The sequence below is a fragment of the Garra rufa genome, chromosome 1, assembly GCF_049309525.1.
Source record: "Garra rufa chromosome 1, GarRuf1.0, whole genome shotgun sequence".
NCBI classification, from domain to species: domain Eukaryota; kingdom Metazoa; phylum Chordata; class Actinopteri; order Cypriniformes; family Cyprinidae; genus Garra; species Garra rufa.
This window is the reverse complement of record NC_133361.1, coordinates 91,830,436-91,848,752: the sequence shown is the minus strand read 5'-3', so window position 1 is coordinate 91,848,752 and position 18,317 is coordinate 91,830,436. Positions and strand designations below refer to the sequence as shown.

Below are 18,317 nucleotides of genomic sequence, written 5' to 3'. Positions count from 1 at the left end.
TCTGTTTTATAGCCAGTCCCAAGGGTTCAGAAACAAGTGAGTACAATAATGCTGAGAGTGGACAACCCTGTCTTATTGACCTTGTTATTTTAAAACACTCTGTTAAAAACCCATTGCATTTTATCTTTGTTAGTGCACCCTTATATAAAATCTCAATCCATTTAATAAAATTTTCCCCGAACCCAAAACTCCTTAAAACCTCAAATAAATACCCGTGCTCAACCCTATCAAAAGCTTTTTCAAAATCCAAACTAATTATATATCCTTCTTCATTTTTTTCTTTCATGTACCATATCGTGTCCCTTATACTCATTGTTATGTCGGCTATATCTCTTCCTTTGACTCCATATGCTTGGTTTGTTTTAATTATACTTGGCATTACTTCCTTTAATCTGTTTGCTAAAACCTTCGCTAAAATCTTAAGATCTGTATTCAACATCGTGATTGGTCTGTAGTTTTTTAGATCTACTTTTTCTCCTTTCCTTTTATATATCAATTTCATTAACCCCATCCTTGTTCTTTCATTAATCTCTTCCTTTTCAAAAATTTCTTTAAAAACCTCATTTAAAATCTTTGTTAAAACTTCTTTAAAACAAACATAAAATTCAGTTCCCAAACCATCTATTCCTGGACTTTTCTTTTTATTCAGTTGATTTATTGCTCTTTCAATCTCGTCTTCCCTGATTTCTTGGTCACATTCTTTTTTATGTTCCTCACTTACTTTTGCTTTTATCTGATTCAACAGTTCCTTTTTTTCCTCCTCTTCCACCCCCCTTGCACTAAACAGATCCTCATAAAAATTCTTTATTTCTTTTAAAATCTTTTCATTCCCTTCTACAATTTCCCCATTCTCCCCTCTTATTTCTTTTATCGTTTCAGCTTTCCCTCTCTTTTTTTCCAGATCAAAAAAGAACTTTGTACATTTTTCTCCCTCCACCACATATTTTGCTTTGCTTCTTAACCTCGCCCCCTCATATTCCTTTTCTTCTATTTCTTTCAGTTTCCCCTCCATTTCCTTTATCTTTTGTATGTCTTGAAATTCTTTATTCAGTTCCATTTCCAAACTTTCCTTTATTCCTCTTTCTTTGGATCTTTTGCATTTCTGAATAACACTACAATACCTGATTGAGAATTTTTTGATTAAAAACTTTACACTCTCCCACCATATTCTCTTATCCTCTTCATACATTCCATTTTCCTTTTCTTTTTCTATAATTTCTTTCACTTTTAAAACATAATCTTCATTCTTTAAAATCTGTGTATTTAAAATCCATACTCCCGGACCTCTTTGCATTTGACTCCAGTCCAACTTAAAAGATAAAATCTTATGATCGCTAAAACTTGTTTCTTTGTACTTAATATTTTCTATAAAATTCTCCACATTTCTTGTACATAAAACATAGTCAATTCTAGTTTGGCATACAAACTGCCCTACTATTTGTCTTCTCGAAAATTCTTTTTTCTTTTCATTTCTTTCTCTCCACACATCTATCATATTATTTTCATCCATTAATGCTTTTAATTCTTTTCTTCCTGTATCTGTTTTAAAAACCATTCCTTCAGCCATATCCTGTTTACTAAAAACTGTGTTAAAATCCCCCATCATAATTATTTCTTTATACTTCTTTACAATGTTTCTTAAAACATTAAAAAACTCTTTCTTTTCCTTATCTTCCACTGGTGCATGTACATTTACTAAAATCAAATCTCTTCCTTCATATTTTGTCTCAACTACCAAACATTTCCCCATCTTGTCCTTATACACACTTTTACTCACTTTAAAAACATCGTCCTTCATTAAAAAAGCCACACCTCTCCCAGCCCGCCCATCTCCATTATTATATAAAATACCTCCATCCCATCTCTTTTTATAATCATTCATCACATTTTCTCTCCAGTTTGTTTCTTGTAATGCAACAATGTCTTCCCTTTTACATTTTTCTTTTACTTTTTCAAACTTCCTCATGTCCATCAGACCCCTTGCATTAAAAGCAACACAACTTAAAACCATTAAAAGTAAATAAAAAAAATACATAAAAATCATTATTCATCATTTTCTCCCTCCAGGACCCTTAGCACATCAAATCTGTTAGTCTCTGTCATAATCTTTTTTCTTGCACTTTCCAAATTTGGTTTTACCTTCAGTGCTCTCCTTCTTATTTGTCCTTTCCCTCCTCTGTCTTTGTCCATTTTGTCCATCTTTATTCCCTCTTCATTGTCCGTTTCTTTAACTTGATCCAACCTTCCTTGCCCATCTCTCTCCACATCACCCAGAAAAGTATTAAAACTGTCCGACATCTCCATCTCTGTCCATTGAGTGTCCTGCTCCACTGTTTGTTCGTTATTATTAATGTTGTCTTCTCTTCTTTCTCCTTCCTCTCTGCAGCTCGGTCCTCCTTCCGTTTCTTTTTGTTGTAGTCCTTCCTCCTCGTTGTTTCCTTCATGCACCTGTCTGCCCACCTGTTCTTCCCTTCCTCCTTCCTCTCCCTCCATCCAACATTCACATTTATTTAAAACTTCCTGACACCCCGGGCACCTGACAGCATTGCAATCTCGTGCAAAATGTCCCCTCTCCTCACATTTGTAGCACACAAAATTTGGGCATTCTATTAGCAGGTGATCCGGGCTCATGCACAGCCTACAGGTCTTCACCTGATGGCTGTGCATCACCCGGAAGTACTGCGGCCCTTCGGCTGTTTCTAGCCGTGTGCTATATGGCAACGATGCCACTTGCTTGGGGAACCTCACCTTAAGGAACCTTGTTCCATCTTCAATGTCGGTGCCCGGGTAGCGTCTTCTTTTAATTTTGGTAATGGGATCAACTCCCCATCCCTCCAATTTTCCTAAAATTTCTTTGTCATCCAGGTAGACAGGCAGGTGCATGAAGGAAACAACATAATCCCTGTTTTGTAGATTTTTTACTTCACAGTCCACTCCTTTTATTCTTAGTCCATCAATTAGTTTTTCACACGTTTCTTCTTTTTCCATTGTCAGTTCGTATTCTTTCCCTTGTCTTGGTCTTAGTGCTAAAATTTTGCCATGTCCACATTGTTCCGTTACAGCTTTAATAATGTCCTCCGCTCTCACCCCAATCACATTCTCCACATTCACAATCACTGTAGCTTCCTTTAAATATTGTCGCTCAACAAACTTTTCTCTTACTTCCTGTTTTTTTCCATTTGTAGCTCGTGGTCGTTTATCCAGTCCAATGTCGTTTGCCGTGCGTGTTCCTCCTGCCAGTCCAGTCTCGTTTGCCGTGCATGTTCCTCCAGCCAGTCCAGTGTCCATTGCCGTGCGTGTTCCTCCTGCCAGTCCAGTGTCGTTTGCCATCCGTCTCTCTCCAGCCAGTTCTGTTTCGTAATCCATTAATCCGTCCGTTTTTTTTAAAGAAAAATAAGTTAAGAAAAAAAAGGTTTAACCACCCTCCAGCCAGCAAAAATGCTGCTGTTAGGTGGTTTTATAACTGAAAAAAACACAAAAAAACTAACTTAAAGTAAAACCACTCACAAAACAAACAAAAAAAATCAAACACAAAATGGAGGAGAGCCTTCCTCTCCCAACTGCTGCCAACCACTTCCTGTTGCTCTCTAGCGCTCTCAGGTGGCGGTATGGCCATAAACGAGGGCTGCTCCAAAAAGTGGGCTATTTAAAGATCAGCCTCCGTAAAAGCCAGCATATTATATAAATAGTGAAGAAAAGGCAAAAGCTTACAGCACCTGGTATTCCCAGGCGGTCTCCCATAAAAGTGTAACAATCGGCCTTATCAGCCGAGTTACAAGACTAAAATGGGGTCAGATTTAACTGTGAGAGATGACTAGTGGTTAAAAGAATGAGACATAAAAGAAAATTGGTTTAAATAGATTTGGTGTATTTACAAGGTTCACATAAAAGACTTTAAAACAACACGATAAAACTAGGTAAACTCTGTTAAAAGAATACAGTTCATTTGTCCATACCCTAAAAACAGTCCAAGAACCCCAGTGTGTTGATAAGTCCAATGTGAGTGTCCACCAGTGTATATACAATCCACAGAAAGTGTAATCCAAAGTTTGCAGGTGGTGAATGGAAAGGTGAGCTCTAAAATTAGCAACTCCTCAATCCAACAGTTTGGTGACTGTCCTTTGTTTGTCATGCTGCTCTCTTATGCAGTTGTACTTCCTGCTTCCTGTCATCTGTCTAGTCACATGACAGGCCAACCATCCATTTATTAAAGACACATACACTTAAAATGTTAAGAGTAATAAAATGGCCTAAAAAACATGTAAAACACTTAAAACTCTATAATACATGTAAATGATTGTAATAAATAGAGCGGTAAAACACGTCTTTCTAAAAGCCAGCATATTATATAAATAGTGAAGAAAAGGCAAAAGCTTACAGCACCTGGTATTCCCAGGCGGTCTCCCATCCAAGTACTAACCAGGCCCGACGCTGCTTAGCTTCCGAGATCAGACGAGATCGGGCGCTCTCAGCGCGGTATGGCCATAAGCGAGGGCTGCTCCAAAAAGTGGGCTATTTAAAGATCAGCCTCCGTAAAAGCCAGCATATTATATAAATAGTGAAGAAAAGGCAAAAGCTTACAGCACCTGGTATTCCCAGGCGGTCTCCCATCCAAGTACTAACCAGGCCCGACGCTGCTTAGCTTCCGAGATCAGACGAGATCGGGCGCTCTCAGCGCGGTATGGCCATAAGCGAGGGCTGCTCCAAAAAGTGGGCTATTTAAAGATCAGCCTCCGTAAAAGCCAGCATATTATATAAATAGTGAAGAAAAGGCAAAAGCTTACAGCACCTGGTATTCCCAGGCGGTCTCCCATAAAAGTGTAACAATCGGCCTTATCAGCCGAGTTACAAGACTAAAATGGGGTCAGATTTAACTGTGAGAGATGACTAGTGGTTAAAAGAATGAGACATAAAAGAAAATTGGTTTAAATAGATTTGGTGTATTTACAAGGTTCACACAAAAGACTTTAAAACAACACGATAAAACTAGGTAAACTCTGTTAAAAGAATACAGTTCTTTTGTCCATACCCTAAAAACAGGTAAACTCTGTTAAAAGAATACAGTTCATTTGTCCATACCCTAAAAACAGTCCAAGAACCCCAGTGTGTTGATAAGTCCAATGTGAGTGTCCACCAGTGTATATACAATCCACAGAAAGTGTAATCCAAAGTTTGCAGGTGGTGAATGGAAAGGTGAGCTCTAAAATTAGCAACTCCTCAATCCAACAGTTTGGTGACTGTCCTTTGTTTGTCATGCTGCTCTCTTATACAGTTGTACTTCCTGCTTCCTGTCATGTGTCTAGTCACATGACAGGCCAACCATCCATTTATTAAAGACACATACACTTAAAATGTTAAGAGTAATAAAATGGCCTAAAAACATGTAAAACACTTAAAACTCTATAATACATGTAAATGATTGTAATAAATAGAGCGGTAAAACACGTCTTTCTAAAAGCCAGCATATTATATAAATAGTGAAGAAAAGGCAAAAGCTTACAGCACCTGGTATTCCCAGGCGGTCTCCCATCCAAGTACTAACCAGGCCCGACGCTGCTTAGCTTCCGAGATCAGACGAGATCGGGCACTCTCAGCGCGGTATGGCCATAAGCGAGGGCAGCTCCAAAAAGTGGGCTATTTAAAGATCAGCCTCCGTAAAAGCCAGCATATTATATAAATAGTGAAGAAAAGGCAAAAGCTTACAGCACCTGGTATTCCCAGGCGGTCTCCCATAAAAGTGTAACAATCGGCCTTATCAGCCGAGTTACAAGACTAAAATGGGGTCAGATTTAACTGTGAGAGATGACTAGTGGTTAAAAGAATGAGACATAAAAGAAAATTGGTTTAAATAGATTTGGTGTATTTACAAGGTTCACATAAAAGACTTTAAAACAACACGATAAAACTAGGTAAACTCTGTTAAAAGAATACAGTTCATTTGTCCATACCCTAAAAACAGGTAAACTCTGTTAAAAGAATACAGTTCATTTGTCCATACCCTAAAAACAGTCCAAGAACCCCAGTGTGTTGATAAGTCCAATGTGAGTGTCCACCAGTGTATATACAATCCACAGAAAGTGTAATCCAAAGTTTGCAGGTGGTGAATGGAAAGGTGAGCTCTAAAATTAGCAACTCCTCAATCCAACAGTTTGGTGACTGTCCTTTGTTTGTCATGCTGCTCTCTTATACAGTTGTACTTCCTGCTTCCTGTCATGTGTCTAGTCACATGACAGGCCAACCATCCATTTATTAAAGACACATACACTTAAAATGTTAAGAGTAATAAAATGGCCTAAAAAACATGTAAAACACTTAAAACTCTATAATACATGTAAATGATTGTAATAAATAGAGCGGTAAAACACGTCTTTCTAAAAGCCAGCATATTATATAAATAGTGAAGAAAAGGCAAAAGCTTACAGCACCTGGTATTCCCAGGCGGTCTCCCATCCAAGTACTAACCAGGCCCGACGCTGCTTAGCTTCCGAGATCAGACGAGATCGGGCGCTCTCAGCGCGGTATGGCCATAAGCGAGGGCTGCTCCAAAAAGTGGGCTATTTAAAGATCAGCCTCCGTAAAAGCCAGCATATTATATAAATAGTGAAGAAAAGGCAAAAGCTTACAGCACCTGGTATTCCCAGGCGGTCTCCCATCCAAGTACTAACCAGGCCCGACGCTGCTTAGCTTCCGAGATCAGACGAGATCGGGCGCTCTCAGCGCGGTATGGCCATAAGCGAGGGCTGCTCCAAAAAGTGGGCTATTTAAAGATCAGCCTCCGTAAAAGCCAGCATATTATATAAATAGTGAAGAAAAGGCAAAAGCTTACAGCACCTGGTATTCCCAGGCGGTCTCCCATAAAAGTGTAACAATCGGCCTTATCAGCCGAGTTACAAGACTAAAATGGGGTCAGATTTAACTGTGAGAGATGACTAGTGGTTAAAAGAATGAGACATAAAAGAAAATTGGTTTAAATAGATTTGGTGTATTTACAAGGTTCACATAAAAGACTTTAAAACAACACGATAAAACTAGGTAAACTCTGTTAAAAGAATACAGTTCATTTGTCCATACCCTAAAAACAGGTAAACTCTGTTAAAAGAATACAGTTCATTTGTCCATACCCTAAAACAGTCCAAGAACCCCAGTGTGTTGATAAGTCCAATGTGAGTGTCCACCAGTGTATATACAATCCACAGAAAGTGTAATCCAAAGTTTGCAGGTGGTGAATGGAAAGGTGAGCTCTAAAATTAGCAACTCCTCAATCCAACAGTTTGGTGACTGTCCTTTGTTTGTCATGCTGCTCTCTTATACAGTTGTACTTCCTGCTTCCTGTCATGTGTCTAGTCACATGACAGGCCAACCATCCATTTATTAAAGACACATACACTTAAAATGTTAAGATTAATAAAATGGCCTAAAAAACATGTAAAACGCTTAAAACTCTATAATACATGTAAATGATTGTAATAAATAGAGCGGTAAAACACGTCTTTCTAAAAGCCAGCATATTATATAAATAGTGAAGAAAAGGCAAAAGCTTACAGCACCTGGTATTCCCAGGCGGTCTCCCATCCAAGTACTAACCAGGCCCGACGCTGCTTAGCTTCCGAGATCAGACGAGATCGGGCGCTCTCAGCGCGGTATGGCCATAAGCGAGGGCTGCTCCAAAAAGTGGGCTATTTAAAGATCAGCCTCCGTAAAAGCCAGCATATTATATAAATAGTGAAGAAAAGGCAAAAGCTTACAGCACCTGGTATTCCCAGGCGGTCTCCCATCCAAGTACTAACCAGGCCCGACGCTGCTTAGCTTCCGAGATCAGACGAGATCGGGCGCTCTCAGCGCGGTATGGCCATAAGCGAGGGCTGCTCCAAAAAGTGGGCTATTTAAAGATCAGCCTCCGTAAAAGCCAGCATATTATATAAATAGTGAAGAAAAGGCAAAAGCTTACAGCACCTGGTATTCCCAGGCGGTCTCCCATAAAAGTGTAACAATCGGCCTTATCAGCCGAGTTACAAGACTAAAATGGGGTCAGATTTAACTGTGAGAGATGACTAGTGGTTAAAAGAATGAGACATAAAAGAAAATTGGTTTAAATAGATTTGGTGTATTTACAAGGTTCACATAAAAAGACTTTAAAACAACACGATAAAACTAGGTAAACTCTGTTAAAAGAATACAGTTCATTTGTCCATACCCTAAAAACAGGTAAACTCTGTTAAAAGAATACAGTTCATTTGTCCATACCCTAAAAACAGTCCAAGAACCCCAGTGTGTTGATAAGTCCAATGTGAGTGTCCACCAGTGTATATACAATCCACAGAAAGTGTAATCCAAAGTTTGCAGGTGGTGAATGGAAAGGTGAGCTCTAAAATTAGCAACTCCTCAATCCAACAGTTTGGTGACTGTCCTTTGTTTGTCATGCTGCTCTCTTATGCAGTTGTACTTCCTGCTTCCTGTCATCTGTCTAGTCACATGACAGGCCAACCATCCATTTATTAAAGACACATACACTTAAAATGTTAAGAGTAATAAAATGGCCTAAAAAACATGTAAAACACTTAAAACTCTATAATACATGTAAATGATTGTAATAAATAGAGCGGTAAAACACGTCTTTCTAAAAGCCAGCATATTATATAAATAGTGAAGAAAAGGCAAAAGCTTACAGCACCTGGTATTCCCAGGCGGTCTCCCATCCAAGTACTAACCAGGCCCGACGCTGCTTAGCTTCCGAGATCAGACGAGATCGGGCGCTCTCAGCGCGGTATGGCCATAAGCGAGGGCTGCTCCAAAAAGTGGGCTATTTAAAGATCAGCCTCCGTAAAAGCCAGCATATTATATAAATAGTGAAGAAAAGGCAAAAGCTTACAGCACCTGGTATTCCCAGGCGGTCTCCCATCCAAGTACTAACCAGGCCCGACGCTGCTTAGCTTCCGAGATCAAACGAGATCGGGCGCTCTCAGCGCGGTATGGCCATAAACGAGGGCTGCTCCAAAAAGTGGGCTATTTAAAGATCAGCCTCCGTAAAAGCCAGCATATTATATAAATAGTGAAGAAAAGGCAAAAGCTTACAGCACCTGGTATTCCCAGGCGGTCTCCCATAAAAGTGTAACAATCGGCCTTATCAGCCGAGTTACAAGACTAAAATGGGGTCAGATTTAACTGTGAGAGATGACTAGTGGTTAAAAGAATGAGACATAAAAGAAAATTGGTTTAAATAGATTTGGTGTATTTACAAGGTTCACATAAAAGACTTTAAAACAACACGATAAAACTAGGTAAACTCTGTTAAAAGAATACAGTTCATTTGTCCATACCCTAAAAACAGTCCAAGAACCCCAGTGTGTTGATAAGTCCAATGTGAGTGTCCACCATTGTATATACAATCCACAGAAAGTGTAATCCAAAGTTTGCAGGTGGTGAATGGAAAGGTGAGCTCTAAAATTAGCAACTCCTCAATCCAACAGTTTGGTGACTGTCCTTTGTTTGTCATGCTGCTCTCTTATACAGTTGTACTTCCTGCTTCCTGTCATGTGTCTAGTCACATGACAGGCCAACCATCCATTTTTTAAAGACACATACACTTAAAATGTTAAGAGTAATAAAATGGCCTAAAAAACATGTAAAACACTTAAAACTCTATAATACATGTAAATGATTGTAATAAATAGAGCGGTAAAACACGTCTTTCTAAAAGCCAGCATATTATATAAATAGTGAAGAAAAGGCAAAAGCTTACAGCACCTGGTATTCCCAGGCGGTCTCCCATCCAAGTACTAACCAGGCCCGACGCTGCTTAGCCTCCGAGATCAGACGAGATCGGGCGCTCTCAGCGCGGTATGGCCATAAGCGAGGGCTGTTCCAAAAAGTGGGCTATTTAAATATCAGCCTCCGTAAAAGCCAGCATATTATATAAATAGTGAAGAAAAGGCAAAAGCTTACAGCACCTGGTATTCCCAGGCGGTCTCCCATCCAAGTACTAACCAGGCCCGACGCTGCTTAGCTTCCGAGATCAGACGAGATCGGGCGCTCTCAGCGCGGTATGGCCATAAGCGAGGGCTGCTCCAAAAAGTGGGCTATTTAAAGATCAGCCTCCGTAAAAGCCAGCATATTATATAAATAGTGAAGAAAAGGCAAAAGCTTACAGCACCTGGTATTCCCAGGCGGTCTCCCATAAAAGTGTAACAATCGGCCTTATCTGCCGAGTTACAAGACTAAAATGGGGTCAGATTTAACTGTGAGAGATGACTAGTGGTTAAAAGAATGAGACATAAAAGAAAATTGGTTTAAATAGATTTGGTGCATTTACAAGGTTCACATAAAAGACTTTAAAACAACACGATAAAACTAGGTAAACTCTGTTAAAAGAATACAGTTCATTTGTCCATACCCTAAAAACAGTCCAAGAACCCCAGTGTGTTGATAAGTCCAATGTGAGTGTCCACCAGTGTATATACAATCCACAGAAAGTGTAATCCAAAGTTTGCAGGTGGTGAATGGAAAGGTGAGCTCTAAAATTAGCAACTCCTCAATCCAACAGTTTGGTGACTGTCCTTTGTTTGTCATGCTGCTCTCTTATGCAGTTGTACTTCCTGCTTCCTGTCATCTGTCTAGTCACATGACAGGCCAACCATCCATTTATTAAAGACACATACACTTAAAATGTTAAGAGTAATAAAATGGCCTAAAAAACATGTAAAACACTTAAAACTCTATAATACATGTAAATGATTGTAATAAATAGAGCGGTAAAACACGTCTTTCTAAAAGCCAGCATATTATATAAATAGTGAAGAAAAGGCAAAAGCTTACAGCACCTGGTATTCCCAGGCGGTCTCCCATCCAAGTACTAACCAGGCCCGACGCTGCTTAGCTTCCGAGATCAGACGAGATCGGGCGCTCTCAGCGCGGTATGGCCATAAGCGAGGGCTGCTCCAAAAAGTGGGCTATTTAAAGATCAGCCTCCGTAAAAGCCAGCATATTATATAAATAGTGAAGAAAAGGCAAAAGCTTACAGCACCTGGTATTCCCAGGCGGTCTCCCATCCAAGTACTAACCAGGCCCGACGCTGCTTAGCTTCCGAGATCAGACGAGATCGGGCGCTCTCAGCGCGGTATGGCCATAAGCGAGGGCTGCTCCAAAAAGTGGGCTATTTAAAGATCAGCCTCCGTAAAAGCCAGCATATTATATAAATAGTGAAGAAAAGGCAAAAGCTTACAGCACCTGGTATTCCCAGGCGGTCTCCCATAAAAGTGTAACAATCGGCCTTATCAGCCGAGTTACAAGACTAAAATGGGGTCAGATTTAACTGTGAGAGATGACTAGTGGTTAAAAGAATGAGACATAAAAGAAAATTGGTTTAAATAGATTTGGTGTATTTACAAGGTTCACATAAAAAGACTTTAAAACAACACGATAAAACTAGGTAAACTCTGTTAAAAGAATACAGTTCATTTGTCCATACCCTAAAAACAGGTAAACTCTGTTAAAAGAATACAGTTCATTTGTCCATACCCTAAAAACAGTCCAAGAACCCCAGTGTGTTGATAAGTCCAATGTGAGTGTCCACCAGTGTATATACAATCCACAGAAAGTGTAATCCAAAGTTTGCAGGTGGTGAATGGAAAGGTGAGCTCTAAAATTAGCAACTCCTCAATCCAACAGTTTGGTGACTGTCCTTTGTTTGTCATGCTGCTCTCTTATGCAGTTGTACTTCCTGCTTCCTGTCATCTGTCTAGTCACATGACAGGCCAACCATCCATTTATTAAAGACACATACACTTAAAATGTTAAGAGTAATAAAATGGCCTAAAAAACATGTAAAACACTTAAAACTCTATAATACATGTAAATGATTGTAATAAATAGAGCGGTAAAACACGTCTTTCTAAAAGCCAGCATATTATATAAATAGTGAAGAAAAGGCAAAAGCTTACAGCACCTGGTATTCCCAGGCGGTCTCCCATCCAAGTACTAACCAGGCCCGACGCTGCTTAGCTTCCGAGATCAGACGAGATCGGGCGCTCTCAGCGCGGTATGGCCATAAGCGAGGGCTGCTCCAAAAAGTGGGCTATTTAAAGATCAGCCTCCGTAAAAGCCAGCATATTATATAAATAGTGAAGAAAAGGCAAAAGCTTACAGCACCTGGTATTCCCAGGCGGTCTCCCATCCAAGTACTAACCAGGCCCGACGCTGCTTAGCTTCCGAGATCAGACGAGATCGGGCGCTCTCAGCGCGGTATGGCCATAAACGAGGGCTGCTCCAAAAAGTGGGCTATTTAAAGATCAGCCTCCGTAAAAGCCAGCATATTATATAAATAGTGAAGAAAAGGCAAAAGCTTACAGCACCTGGTATTCCCAGGCGGTCTCCCATAAAAGTGTAACAATCGGCCTTATCAGCCGAGTTACAAGACTAAAATGGGGTCAGATTTAACTGTGAGAGATGACTAGTGGTTAAAAGAATGAGACATAAAAGAAAATTGGTTTAAATAGATTTGGTGTATTTACAAGGTTCACATAAAAGACTTTAAAACAACACGATAAAACTAGGTAAACTCTGTTAAAAGAATACAGTTCATTTGTCCATACCCTAAAAACAGTCCAAGAACCCCAGTGTGTTGATAAGTCCAATGTGAGTGTCCACCATTGTATATACAATCCACAGAAAGTGTAATCCAAAGTTTGCAGGTGGTGAATGGAAAGGTGAGCTCTAAAATTAGCAACTCCTCAATCCAACAGTTTGGTGACTGTCCTTTGTTTGTCATGCTGCTCTCTTATACAGTTGTACTTCCTGCTTCCTGTCATGTGTCTAGTCACATGACAGGCCAACCATCCATTTATTAAAGACACATACACTTAAAATGTTAAGAGTAATAAAATGGCCTAAAAAACATGTAAAACACTTAAAACTCTATAATACATGTAAATGATTGTAATAAATAGAGCGGTAAAACACGTCTTTCTAAAAGCCAGCATATTATATAAATAGTGAAGAAAAGGCAAAAGCTTACAGCACCTGGTATTCCCAGGCGGTCTCCCATCCAAGTACTAACCAGGCCCGACGCTGCTTAGCCTCCGAGATCAGACGAGATCGGGCGCTCTCAGCGCGGTATGGCCATAAGCGAGGGCTGTTCCAAAAAGTGGGCTATTTAAATATCAGCCTCCGTAAAAGCCAGCATATTATATAAATAGTGAAGAAAAGGCAAAAGCTTACAGCACCTGGTATTCCCAGGCGGTCTCCCATCCAAGTACTAACCAGGCCCGACGCTGCTTAGCTTCCGAGATCAGACGAGATCGGGCGCTCTCAGCGCGGTATGGCCATAAGCGAGGGCTGCTCCAAAAAGTGGGCTATTTAAAGATCAGCCTCCGTAAAAGCCAGCATATTATATAAATAGTGAAGAAAAGGCAAAAGCTTACAGCACCTGGTATTCCCAGGCGGTCTCCCATAAAAGTGTAACAATCGGCCTTATCTGCCGAGTTACAAGACTAAAATGGGGTCAGATTTAACTGTGAGAGATGACTAGTGGTTAAAAGAATGAGACATAAAAGAAAATTGGTTTAAATAGATTTGGTGCATTTACAAGGTTCACATAAAAGACTTTAAAACAACACGATAAAACTAGGTAAACTCTGTTAAAAGAATACAGTTCATTTGTCCATACCCTAAAAACAGTCCAAGAACCCCAGTGTGTTGATAAGTCCAATGTGAGTGTCCACCAGTGTATATACAATCCACAGAAAGTGTAATCCAAAGTTTGCAGGTGGTGAATGGAAAGGTGAGCTCTAAAATTAGCAACTCCTCAATCCAACAGTTTGGTGACTGTCCTTTGTTTGTCATGCTGCTCTCTTATGCAGTTGTACTTCCTGCTTCCTGTCATCTGTCTAGTCACATGACAGGCCAACCATCCATTTATTAAAGACACATACACTTAAAATGTTAAGAGTAATAAAATGGCCTAAAAAACATGTAAAACACTTAAAACTCTATAATACATGTAAATGATTGTAATAAATAGAGCGGTAAAACACGTCTTTCTAAAAGCCAGCATATTATATAAATAGTGAAGAAAAGGCAAAAGCTTACAGCACCTGGTATTCCCAGGCGGTCTCCCATCCAAGTACTAACCAGGCCCGACGCTGCTTAGCTTCCGAGATCAGACGAGATCGGGCGCTCTCAGCGCGGTATGGCCATAAGCGAGGGCTGCTCCAAAAAGTGGGCTATTTAAAGATCAGCCTCCGTAAAAGCCAGCATATTATATAAATAGTGAAGAAAAGGCAAAAGCTTACAGCACCTGGTATTCCCAGGCGGTCTCCCATCCAAGTACTAACCAGGCCCGACGCTGCTTAGCTTCCGAGATCAGACGAGATCGGGCGCTCTCAGCGCGGTATGGCCATAAGCGAGGGCTGCTCCAAAAAGTGGGCTATTTAAAGATCAGCCTCCGTAAAAGCCAGCATATTATATAAATAGTGAAGAAAAGGCAAAAGCTTACAGCACCTGGTATTCCCAGGCGGTCTCCCATCCAAGTACTAACCAGGCCCGACGCTGCTTAGCTTCCGAGATCAGACGAGATCGGGCGCTCTCAGCGCGGTATGGCCATAAGCGAGGGTTGCTCCAAAAAGTGGGCTATTTAAAGATCAGCCTCCGTAAAAGCCAGCATATTATATAAATAGTGAAGAAAAGGCAAAAGCTTACAGCACCTGGTATTCCCAGGCGGTCTCCCATAAAAGTGTAACAATCGGCCTTATCAGCCGAGTTACAAGACTAAAATGGGGTCAGATTTAACTGTGAGAGATGACTAGTGGTTAAAAGAATGAGACATAAAAGAAAATTGGTTTAAATAGATTTGGTGTATTTACAAGGTTCACATAAAAGACTTTAAAACAACACGATAAAACTAGGTAAACTCTGTTAAAAGAATACAGTTCATTTGTCCATACCCTAAAAACAGGTAAACTCTGTTAAAAGAATACAGTTCATTTGTCCATACCCTAAAACAGTCCAAGAACCCCAGTGTGTTAATAAGTCCAATGTGAGTGTCCACCAGTGTATATACAATCCACAGAAAGTGTAATCCAAAGTTTGCAGGTGGTGAATGGAAAGGTGAGCTCTAAAATTAGCAACTCCTCAATCCAACAGTTTGGTGACTGTCCTTTGTTTGTCATGCTGCTCTCTTATACAGTTGTACTTCCTGCTTCCTGTCATGTGTCTAGTCACATGACAGGCCAACCATCCATTTATTAAAGACACATACACTTAAAATGTTAAGAGTAATAAAATGGCCTAAAAAACATGTAAAACACTTAAAACTCTATAATACATGTAAATGATTGTAATAAATAGAGCGGTAAAACACGTCTTTCTAAAAGCCAGCATATTATATAAATAGTGAAGAAAAGGCAAAAGCTTACAGCACCTGGTATTCCCAGGCGGTCTCCCATCCAAGTACTAACCAGGCCCGACGCTGCTTAGCTTCCGAGATCAGACGAGATCGGGCGCTCTCAGCGCGGTATGGCCATAAGCGAGGGCTGCTCCAAAAAGTGGGCTATTTAAAGATCAGCCTCCGTAAAAGCCAGCATATTATATAAATAGTGAAGAAAAGGCAAAAGCTTACAGCACCTGGTATTCCCAGGCGGTCTCCCATCCAAGTACTAACCAGGCCCGACGCTGCTTAGCTTCCGAGATCAGACGAGATCGGGCGCTCTCAGCGCGGTATGGCCATAAGCGAGGGCTGCTCCAAAAAGTGGGCTATTTAAAGATCAGCCTCCGTAAAAGCCAGCATATTATATAAATAGTGAAGAAAAGGCAAAAGCTTACAGCACCTGGTATTCCCAGGCGGTCTCCCATAAAAGTGTAACAATCGGCCTTATCAGCCGAGTTACAAGACTAAAATGGGGTCAGATTTAACTGTGAGAGATGACTAGTGGTTAAAAGAATGAGACATAAAAGAAAATTGGTTTAAATAGATTTGGTGTATTTACAAGGTTCACATAAAAGACTTTAAAACAACACGATAAAACTAGGTAAACTCTGTTAAAAGAATACAGTTCATTTGTCCATACCCTAAAAACAGGTAAACTCTGTTAAAAGAATACAGTTCATTTGTCCATACCCTAAAACAGTCCAAGAACCCCAGTGTGTTGATAAGTCCAATGTGAGTGTCCACCAGTGTATATACAATCCACAGAAAGTGTAATCCAAAGTTTGCAGGTGGTGAATGGAAAGGTGAGCTCTAAAATTAGCAACTCCTCAATCCAACAGTTTGGTGACTGTCCTTTGTTTGTCATGCTGCTCTCTTATACAGTTGTACTTCCTGCTTCCTGTCATGTGTCTAGTCACATGACAGGCCAACCATCCATTTATTAAAGACACATACACTTAAAATGTTAAGAGTAATAAAATGGCCTAAAAAACATGTAAAACACTTAAAACTCTATAATACATGTAAATGATTGTAATAAATAGAGCGGTAAAACACGTCTTTCTAAAAGCCAGCATATTATATAAATAGTGAAGAAAAGGCAAAAGCTTACAGCACCTGGTATTCCCAGGCGGTCTCCCATCCAAGTACTAACCAGGCCCGACGCTGCTTAGCTTCCGAGATCAGACGAGATCGGGCGCTCTCAGCGCGGTATGGCCATAAGCGAGGGCTGTTCCAAAAAGTGGGCTATTTAAATATCAGCCTCCGTAAAAGCCAGCATATTATATAAATAGTGAAGAAAAGGCAAAAGCTTACAGCACCTGGTATTCCCAGGCGGTCTCCCATCCAAGTACTAACCAGGCCCGACGCTGCTTAGCTTCCGAGATCAGACGAGATCGGGCGCTCTCAGCGCGGTATGGCCATAAACGAGGGCTGCTCCAAAAAGTGGGCTATTTAAAGATCAGCCTCCGTAAAAGCCAGCATATTATATAAATAGTGAAGAAAAGGCAAAAGCTTACAGCACCTGGTATTCCCAGGCGGTCTCCCATAAAAGTGTAACAATCGGCCTTATCTGCCGAGTTACAAGACTAAAATGGGGTCAGATTTAACTGTGAGAGATGACTAGTGGTTAAAAGAATGAGACATAAAAGAAAATTGGTTTAAATAGATTTGGTGCATTTACAAAGTTCACATAAAAGACTTTAAAACAACACGATAAAACTAGGTAAACTCTGTTAAAAGAATACAGTTCATTTGTCCATACCCTAAAAACAGTCCAAGAACCCCAGTGTGTTGATAAGTCCAATGTGAGTGTCCACCAGTGTATATACAATCCACAGAAAGTGTAATCCAAAGTTTGCAGGTGGTGAATGGAAAGGTGAGCTCTAAAATTAGCAACTCCTCAATCCAACAGTTTGGTGACTGTCCTTTGTTTGTCATGCTGCTCTCTTATGCAGTTGTACTTCCTGCTTCCTGTCATCTGTCTAGTCACATGACAGGCCAACCATCCATTTATTAAAGACACATACACTTAAAATGTTAAGAGTAATAAAATGGCCTAAAAAACATGTAAAACACTTAAAACTCTATAATACATGTAAATGATTGTAATAAATAGAGCGGTAAAACACGTCTTTCTAAAAGCCAGCATATTATATAAATAGTGAAGAAAAGGCAAAAGCTTACAGCACCTGGTATTCCCAGGCGGTCTCCCATCCAAGTACTAACCAGGCCCGACGCTGCTTAGCTTCCGAGATCAGACGAGATCGGGCGCTCTCAGCGCGGTATGGCCATAAGCGAGGGCTGCTCCAAAAAGTGGGCTATTTAAAGATCAGCCTCCGTAAAAGCCAGCATATTATATAAATAGTGAAGAAAAGGCAAAAGCTTACAGCACCTGGTATTCCCAGGCGGTCTCCCATCCAAGTACTAACCAGGCCCGACGCTGCTTAGCTTCCGAGATCAGACGAGATCGGGCGCTCTCAGCGCGGTATGGCCATAAGCGAGGGCTGCTCCAAAAAGTGGGCTATTTAAAGATCAGCCTCCGTAAAAGCCAGCATATTATATAAATAGTGAAGAAAAGGCAAAAGCTTACAGCACCTGGTATTCCCAGGCGGTCTCCCATCCAAGTACTAACCAGGCCCGACGCTGCTTAGCTTCCGAGATCAGACGAGATCGGGCACTCTCAGCGCGGTATGGCCATAAGCGAGGGCAGCTCCAAAAAGTGGGCTATTTAAAGATCAGCCTCCGTAAAAGCCAGCATATTATATAAATAGTGAAGAAAAGGCAAAAGCTTACAGCACCTGGTATTCCCAGGCGGTCTCCCATAAAAGTGTAACAATCGGCCTTATCAGCCGAGTTACAAGACTAAAATGGGGTCAGATTTAACTGTGAGAGATGACTA

General features: G+C 40.6%; 27 non-coding genes across 27 annotated transcripts; all 27 read right to left on the bottom strand.

Moving 5' to 3' along the window:
• Window positions 1–4,371: 4,371 nt before the first annotated feature.
• On the bottom strand, window positions 4,372–4,490 carry LOC141287562 (5S ribosomal RNA). The gene has a single exon (XR_012339491.1). It is a non-coding gene; the product is annotated as a 5S ribosomal RNA (ribosomal RNA).
• Window positions 4,491–4,574: 84 nt separating this feature from the next.
• On the bottom strand, window positions 4,575–4,693 carry LOC141287492 (5S ribosomal RNA). The gene has a single exon (XR_012339478.1). It is a non-coding gene; the product is annotated as a 5S ribosomal RNA (ribosomal RNA).
• Window positions 4,694–5,493: 800 nt separating this feature from the next.
• Window positions 5,494–5,612, bottom strand: LOC141297489 (5S ribosomal RNA). Its single transcript, XR_012341394.1, has one exon. It is a non-coding gene; the product is annotated as a 5S ribosomal RNA (ribosomal RNA).
• Window positions 5,613–6,413: 801 nt separating this feature from the next.
• Window positions 6,414–6,532, bottom strand: LOC141287418 (5S ribosomal RNA). The gene has a single exon (XR_012339463.1). It is a non-coding gene; the product is annotated as a 5S ribosomal RNA (ribosomal RNA).
• An 84-nt stretch (window positions 6,533–6,616) lies between these two features.
• Window positions 6,617–6,735, bottom strand: LOC141287356 (5S ribosomal RNA). The gene has a single exon (XR_012339449.1). It is a non-coding gene; the product is annotated as a 5S ribosomal RNA (ribosomal RNA).
• Window positions 6,736–7,535: 800 nt separating this feature from the next.
• On the bottom strand, window positions 7,536–7,654 carry LOC141287280 (5S ribosomal RNA). Its single transcript, XR_012339433.1, has one exon. It is a non-coding gene; the product is annotated as a 5S ribosomal RNA (ribosomal RNA).
• An 84-nt stretch (window positions 7,655–7,738) lies between these two features.
• LOC141287204 (5S ribosomal RNA) lies at window positions 7,739–7,857 on the bottom strand. The gene has a single exon (XR_012339420.1). It is a non-coding gene; the product is annotated as a 5S ribosomal RNA (ribosomal RNA).
• Window positions 7,858–8,659: 802 nt separating this feature from the next.
• Window positions 8,660–8,778, bottom strand: LOC141287129 (5S ribosomal RNA). Its single transcript, XR_012339409.1, has one exon. It is a non-coding gene; the product is annotated as a 5S ribosomal RNA (ribosomal RNA).
• Window positions 8,779–8,862: 84 nt separating this feature from the next.
• LOC141310856 (5S ribosomal RNA) lies at window positions 8,863–8,981 on the bottom strand. The gene has a single exon (XR_012348339.1). It is a non-coding gene; the product is annotated as a 5S ribosomal RNA (ribosomal RNA).
• A 751-nt stretch (window positions 8,982–9,732) lies between these two features.
• On the bottom strand, window positions 9,733–9,851 carry LOC141314662 (5S ribosomal RNA). The gene has a single exon (XR_012350214.1). It is a non-coding gene; the product is annotated as a 5S ribosomal RNA (ribosomal RNA).
• Window positions 9,852–9,935: 84 nt separating this feature from the next.
• Window positions 9,936–10,054, bottom strand: LOC141287051 (5S ribosomal RNA). The gene has a single exon (XR_012339396.1). It is a non-coding gene; the product is annotated as a 5S ribosomal RNA (ribosomal RNA).
• A 751-nt stretch (window positions 10,055–10,805) lies between these two features.
• Window positions 10,806–10,924, bottom strand: LOC141286979 (5S ribosomal RNA). Its single transcript, XR_012339384.1, has one exon. It is a non-coding gene; the product is annotated as a 5S ribosomal RNA (ribosomal RNA).
• Window positions 10,925–11,008: 84 nt separating this feature from the next.
• Window positions 11,009–11,127, bottom strand: LOC141286902 (5S ribosomal RNA). The gene has a single exon (XR_012339372.1). It is a non-coding gene; the product is annotated as a 5S ribosomal RNA (ribosomal RNA).
• An 802-nt stretch (window positions 11,128–11,929) lies between these two features.
• On the bottom strand, window positions 11,930–12,048 carry LOC141286834 (5S ribosomal RNA). Its single transcript, XR_012339360.1, has one exon. It is a non-coding gene; the product is annotated as a 5S ribosomal RNA (ribosomal RNA).
• Window positions 12,049–12,132: 84 nt separating this feature from the next.
• LOC141296192 (5S ribosomal RNA) lies at window positions 12,133–12,251 on the bottom strand. The gene has a single exon (XR_012341207.1). It is a non-coding gene; the product is annotated as a 5S ribosomal RNA (ribosomal RNA).
• Window positions 12,252–13,002: 751 nt separating this feature from the next.
• On the bottom strand, window positions 13,003–13,121 carry LOC141314651 (5S ribosomal RNA). The gene has a single exon (XR_012350203.1). It is a non-coding gene; the product is annotated as a 5S ribosomal RNA (ribosomal RNA).
• An 84-nt stretch (window positions 13,122–13,205) lies between these two features.
• Window positions 13,206–13,324, bottom strand: LOC141286762 (5S ribosomal RNA). Its single transcript, XR_012339347.1, has one exon. It is a non-coding gene; the product is annotated as a 5S ribosomal RNA (ribosomal RNA).
• A 751-nt stretch (window positions 13,325–14,075) lies between these two features.
• On the bottom strand, window positions 14,076–14,194 carry LOC141286700 (5S ribosomal RNA). Its single transcript, XR_012339332.1, has one exon. It is a non-coding gene; the product is annotated as a 5S ribosomal RNA (ribosomal RNA).
• An 84-nt stretch (window positions 14,195–14,278) lies between these two features.
• LOC141286640 (5S ribosomal RNA) lies at window positions 14,279–14,397 on the bottom strand. Its single transcript, XR_012339316.1, has one exon. It is a non-coding gene; the product is annotated as a 5S ribosomal RNA (ribosomal RNA).
• An 84-nt stretch (window positions 14,398–14,481) lies between these two features.
• On the bottom strand, window positions 14,482–14,600 carry LOC141286576 (5S ribosomal RNA). Its single transcript, XR_012339299.1, has one exon. It is a non-coding gene; the product is annotated as a 5S ribosomal RNA (ribosomal RNA).
• An 800-nt stretch (window positions 14,601–15,400) lies between these two features.
• Window positions 15,401–15,519, bottom strand: LOC141286503 (5S ribosomal RNA). Its single transcript, XR_012339276.1, has one exon. It is a non-coding gene; the product is annotated as a 5S ribosomal RNA (ribosomal RNA).
• Window positions 15,520–15,603: 84 nt separating this feature from the next.
• LOC141286420 (5S ribosomal RNA) lies at window positions 15,604–15,722 on the bottom strand. Its single transcript, XR_012339259.1, has one exon. It is a non-coding gene; the product is annotated as a 5S ribosomal RNA (ribosomal RNA).
• An 800-nt stretch (window positions 15,723–16,522) lies between these two features.
• LOC141286299 (5S ribosomal RNA) lies at window positions 16,523–16,641 on the bottom strand. Its single transcript, XR_012339248.1, has one exon. It is a non-coding gene; the product is annotated as a 5S ribosomal RNA (ribosomal RNA).
• Window positions 16,642–16,725: 84 nt separating this feature from the next.
• On the bottom strand, window positions 16,726–16,844 carry LOC141296185 (5S ribosomal RNA). Its single transcript, XR_012341206.1, has one exon. It is a non-coding gene; the product is annotated as a 5S ribosomal RNA (ribosomal RNA).
• A 751-nt stretch (window positions 16,845–17,595) lies between these two features.
• LOC141286177 (5S ribosomal RNA) lies at window positions 17,596–17,714 on the bottom strand. The gene has a single exon (XR_012339237.1). It is a non-coding gene; the product is annotated as a 5S ribosomal RNA (ribosomal RNA).
• Window positions 17,715–17,798: 84 nt separating this feature from the next.
• On the bottom strand, window positions 17,799–17,917 carry LOC141286044 (5S ribosomal RNA). Its single transcript, XR_012339172.1, has one exon. It is a non-coding gene; the product is annotated as a 5S ribosomal RNA (ribosomal RNA).
• Window positions 17,918–18,001: 84 nt separating this feature from the next.
• LOC141297481 (5S ribosomal RNA) lies at window positions 18,002–18,120 on the bottom strand. The gene has a single exon (XR_012341393.1). It is a non-coding gene; the product is annotated as a 5S ribosomal RNA (ribosomal RNA).
• Between the last annotated feature and the right edge of the window lie 197 nt (window positions 18,121–18,317).